Source organism: Carcharhinus amblyrhynchos, chromosome 1 (genome assembly GCF_965287045.1).
Source record: "Carcharhinus amblyrhynchos chromosome 1, sCarAmb.v2.hapA, whole genome shotgun sequence".
NCBI classification, from domain to species: Eukaryota; Metazoa; Chordata; class Chondrichthyes; order Carcharhiniformes; family Carcharhinidae; genus Carcharhinus; species Carcharhinus amblyrhynchos.
Window position 1 is genome coordinate 39,603,912 of NC_137324.1, and position 6,000 is coordinate 39,609,911.

The following is a 6,000-nucleotide window of genomic DNA, read 5'->3' on the forward strand; positions in this document are numbered from 1 at the left end:
AAGCTTCTGATATCCACTTAGTCCACGTCCATCTTAATCTTGTAGACTTCTATCAGGTTGCCCCTCAACCTCCGTCGTTCCAGTGAGAATTAATCAAGTTTTTCCAACCTCTCCTTATAGCTAATGTACCCCGGCAACATCCTGGGAAATCTTTTCTGTACCCGTCTCCAAAGCGTCAACATCCTTCTGGTAGTGTGGCAATCAGAATTGAACACTATATTCCAAGTGCGGTCAAACTAGGAATCTATAAAGCTGCTACATGACTTGCCAATATTTAAACTCAATTTAAAACAGCAACCACAAGAAGAAATAGTAGACAATGGACAGGAAAATTGGAGAAGATCTCAGAAACCAGGCAATTCTCAGAAAAAGCTCCATAAGCAATGAAAACTGCAAGGAAGAGACAAAGGAAGACCTCAGGGGAGGCATTGAAAGAGCTCAGAAGGAGGGCAACAAAAGGCCCCAGAAGGAGGGCACTGAAAGACACCAGAAAAAGGTCAAAGAAAGACTAGATGACCAAATGAAGGATGAGAGAATTGCAGATTGGAAACAAGTCAATACCTCATCAGAGATAGAGCCCATCAACAGTGAAGCCAAAAGCTGAAGTTAAGACAATTAGGAATTAAGATTCCATTTGTGAAATGTACATGTCCAATAAGAAAATGAAGGATTTCCTTTTGAAGAAACTCAGAAATTAAAGTCTTCAAAAGAAACCAGGCACCATTGAACATAAAGAGGAATCAATAAAAAGAATTAAAGCTCTAGAGAAGACATTAAAACAACAAGATGAAATGACTGACAGGAAACTTGAAAAGAAAAACAAAAATTTACAAAATGGAGTTAAAAAGAATGAGACAGTGGAGCATAAGCTGAACCTCTTGAAAGTGTAACCAGAATATAAGAACAAGTGCAAAAGGATGCTGATTGGTTGATAAATCAACTCTGGTCGAGACACTGCCATGGAGAAAACATCAGAATACTATTATCTCCAATGGTTTTGTTTAAGTCAGAAAAGTGTAATGCCTGGTCATGTTCTTTTTGCCTGCAGAAGAAAGGTTCCTGCATATGAATTCATGCAGTTTTGAGCAAGTGTAAGTGAGCTATACTGCAAGTCTGATTAATAATGTTAAATTGATTGTCGTTGTAATTCTTAGCACACTTGGGCTTATTCAAAATGTGCTATCCAATCGCAGAATCATATCCAGCATTAGAATTATGTTCTGAGTTTTGCAAACACTGGCTGGTTGAGTACGGTTAGTACTCGCTCTCTGCCTGTTGCAAACAGCTGAAGTCATTGCTGTTAATACAATCTGTTGGTTACTCTGCTACTTTGCACTATTACACAAGTGTGAAACAACACCAATAAGTAATGTGGTATATTAATTTAGTTACCAGTGTGATGCCAGATAAATAGGCTGTACCTGGCAGTTTTTTTTTGAACAAAATCTATTGCGAACAGTGATAAGAAAGTGGAGTGCATTCTGTTAGGGAGAAAGAGGGTGATACACGCTTAGAGACATGGGGCAAGGTTAGATAATTAAGTTCTTTGTATAGATGTTTACAAAGGAGGAAAAATCTATTTTTCCTATTTTCCTATTTTCAAGAAAGGGAACAGGGATAGCTCGGGAAATTACCGACTGGCGAGTCTGATCTCAGTGGTTGGTAAGTTGATGGAGAGGATTCTGAGGGGCAAGATTTATGAGCATTTAGAGAAGTTTAGAATGATCAGGAATAGTCAGCTCGGCTTTGTCAAGGACAGGTCGTGCCTTACGAGCCTAGTTGAGTTCTTTGAAAATGTGACTGAACACACTGACGAAGGAAGAGCGGTGGACGTGGTTTACATGGACTTCAGCAAGGCATTTGATTAGGTCCCCCATGCAAGACTTCTTGAGAAGGTGAGAGGGCATGGGATCCAGGGGGCTTTGGCCTTGTGGATCCAGAACTGGCTTGCCAGCAGAAGGCAGAGAGTGGTTGTGGATGGGTCTTTTTCTGCATGGAGGTCGGTCACCAGGGGAGTGCCCCAGGGATCTGTTCTAGGACTCTTGCTGTTTGTCATTTTCATAAATGACCTGGATGAGGAAGTGGAGGGATGGGTTAGTAAGTTCGCCGACAATACAAAGGTTGGTGGTGTTGTGGATAGTCTGGAGGGATGTCAGAAGTTGCAGCATGACATAGATAAGATGCAAGACTGGGCGGAGAAGTGGCAGACGGACTTCAACACGGATAAATGTGTAGTGGTCCATTTTGGCAGGACCAGCGGGATGCAGGAGTACAATATCAAGGGTAGGAGTCTCAGCTGTGTTGAAGAGCAGAGGGATCTTGGGATCCGGGTCCATAGGACTCTTAAATCAGCCTCGCAGGTGGAGGATGTGGTCAAGAAGGCATATGGTGTACTGGCCTTCATTAATCGAGGGATTGAGTTTAGGAGTCGGGAGGTAATGCTGCAACTTTATAAGACCCTTGTCAGACCCCACTTGGAGTACTGTGCGCAGTTCTGGTCACCTCACTATAGGAAGGACGTGGAAGCTATTGAGAGGGTGCAGAGGAGATTTACAAGGATGTTGCCTGGATTGGGAGGCATGCCTTATGAAGATAGGTTGAGGGAGCTAGGTCTCTTCTCCCTGGAGAGATGAAGGTTGAGAGGCGACCTGATTGAGGTTTATAAAATGTTGAGAGGAATAGATAGGGTGGATTCTCGGAGGCTATTTCCCAGGGCTGAAATAGTTGCTACAAGAGGACACAGGTTTAAGGTGCTGGGAAGCAAGTACAGAGGAGATGTTAGTGGTAAGTTTTTCACTCAAGAGGGTGGTGAGTGAGTGGAATCGGCTGCCGTCGGTGGTGGTAGAGGCGAACTCGCTGGGGTCTTCTAAAAGACTTCTGGATGAGTATATAGGATCTAATGGCATTGGAAGTTACAGATAGTTCTATGGCTTGGTAGGTATAGATGTGATTGGCGCAACTTGTGGGCCGAAGGGCCTGTTTGTGCTGTAGTGTTCTATGTTCTATAATCTAGCAGAATAAAGTGGAGATAATGGAGACAATGGATAACAGGAGAATTCAAAGGAGGAGGTACTGGAAAGGCTGGTATGCTTAGGTTAGATAAGTCATTTAGTCTGGATGGCTTGCATCACAGTTTGATAAAGGAAATGGGGATGGAGGTGACAGATGGGCTTGCCTTAATCTTTTAATCTTCCCTAGATATGGAGGAGGTACCAGAGTGGCATATATAACATCCTTATTCAGGAAATGCTATATACACAGGCTGGTTTGGTTAACATCATTGGTAAAATTCTGAAATTTGCAATCGGGGAAAAAAATCAACAATCAATCAGGGGGAAAAAAATCGGGGAAAAAAATTAACCCAGATAAATGTGTAGTGGTCCATTTTGGCAGGTCAAGTGGGATGAAGGAGTATAATATCGAGAGTAAAACTCTTAGCAATGTAGAGATCAGAAAGACCTTGGGATGCGGGTCCATGGGACTCTTAAATTGGCCTCGCAGGTAGAGGATGTGGTTAAGAAGGCATATGGTGTACTGGCCTTCGTCAATCGAGGGATTGAGTTTAAGAGTTGGGAGATAATGCTGCAGCTTTTTAAGACCCTGGTCAGACCCCACTTGGAGTACTGTGCTCAGTTCTGGTCGCCTCATTACAGTAGGGAAGTAGAAGCTATTGAAAGGGTGCAGAGGAGATTTACAAGGATGTTGCCTGGATTGGGTGGCATGCCTTATGAGGATAGGTTGAGGGAGCTCGGTCTTTTCTCCTTGGAGAGACGAAGGATGAGTGGTGACCTGATAAAGGTGTATAAGATGTTGAGAGGTATAGATCGGGTGGATTCTCAGAGGCTTTTTCCCAGGGCTGAAATAGTTGCTACGAGAGGACACAGGTTTAAGGTGCTGGGGAGTAGGTACAGAGTAGATGTCAGGGGTGAGTTTTCACTCAGAGGGTGGTGGGTGAGTGGAATCGGCTGCCATCAGTGGTGGCGGAGGCAAATTCGATAGGATCTTTTAAGAGACTTCTGGATGAGTACATGGGACTTAATAGGATTGAGAGTTATGGGTAAGCCTAGTAGGTAGGGATATGATCGGCACAACTTGTGGGCTGAAGGGCCTGTTTGTGCTGTAGTTTTTCTATGTTCTATGTTCTATGTTCTAACAAGCATTTAGAATTAAATAGAGCCAGCACAGATTTGTAAATGATTAATATAAAAAATTGAAGGGAATGGGGTGGATGTTGTCTATATGGATTTTAGAAAAGTGTTTGACAACATCAACATCCTGGGGGTTACCGTTAACCAGAAACTGAATAGGACTAGCCATATACATACTGTGGCGACAAGAGCAGGTTAAAGGCTGGGAATCCTGCGGCAAGGAACTCATCTTCTGACCTCCCAAAACCTGTCCACCACCTACAAGCGCAAGTTTGGAGTATAATGGAATACTCTCCATTTACCTGGAAGAGTGCAGCTCCAACAACAATCAAGAAGCTCACCACCATCCAGGACAAAGTAACCCGCTTGATTGGTATCCCTTTCACTCTCTCCACCACCAAACAGTTGGTGGCAGCAATATGTACCATCTTCAAGATGCACAGCAGGATCTCTGTGCAAGCACTTTGGAAGGAGGAATAGAAGCATAGACTATTTTCTAAATGGGAAAATGCTTAGGAAATCAGAAACACAAAGGGACTTGGGAATCATTGTTCAAGATTCTCTAAAGGTTCAGTCGGCAGTTAGGAAGGCAAATACAATGTTAGCATTCATGTCAAGAGGGTTAGAGTACAAGAGCAGAGATGTACTTTGGAGGCTGTACAAGGTTCTTGTCAGACCCCATTTGGAGTATTGTGAGCAGTTTGGGCCCCATACCTAAGAAAGAATGTGCTGGCCTTGGGAAGGGTCCAGAGGAGGTTCACAAGAATGATCTCTGGAATGAAGAGCTTGTCGTATGACAAATGGTTGAAGTTGGAATTTAAAGGATGAAGAAGGATCTTATTGAAACTTAAAAGATACTGCGAAGCCTTAATAGAGTGGATGTGAAGAGGATGTTTCCACTAGTAGGAAAAACTAGAGCCAGAGGGCACAACCTCAGACTAATGGGACAATCCTTTAAAACAGAGATGAGGAAGAATTTCTTCAGCCAGAGAGTGGTGAATCTGTGGAACTCTTTGTCGCAGAAGGCTGTGGAGGCCAGGTCATTGAGTGTCTTTAAAACAGCGATAGATTGGTTCTTGATTAATAGGAGGATTGGGGTTATGGGGAAAAGGCAGGAGAATGGGGATGAGAAAAATATCAGCCATGATTGAATGGCGGAGCAGACTCGATGGGCCTAATGCTGCTCCTATGTCTTATGGTCTAACTCACCAAGGCTCCCCAGGACAATACCTTCAAAACCCATGGCCGCTACCATCTAGAAGAAGAAGGGCAGCAGACGCCAGAGAATGCCACCACCTGGAGGTTTCCGTCCAAGTCACTTACCATCCTTACGTAGAAGTATATTGCTATTCCTTCACTGTAACTGGGTCAAAATCAAGTAATAGCCTTCCTAACACTGTGGGTGTACCTAAACCTCCTGGACAGCAGCAGTTCAAAAAGGCAGCTTGCCACTGCCTTCTCAAGGGCAACTAGGGGTGAACAATAAATGCTGGCATAGCCAATGACATAAAATGAATTAAGAATGTACTATATAAAAAGCTAGTTAATAAAATTGAGACTTATGGGATAGAAGGCTTGGTGTATAGTTGGATTTTTAAAAAATGGCTTAGGACAGAAAGGAGAAAGTTGTAGTAGAAGTTTGATTTGATTTGACTTGATTTATTATTGTCACATGTATTTCCATACAGTGAAAAGTATTGTTTCTTGTGCACTCTGCAGACAGAGTACGCCATTTATAGAGAAGGAAATAAGAGAGTGCAGAATCTAGTGTTATAGTCATAGCTGGGGTGTAGAGAAAGATCAACTTAATGCAAGGTAGATTCATTCAAAAGTTTGATGACAGCAGGAAAGA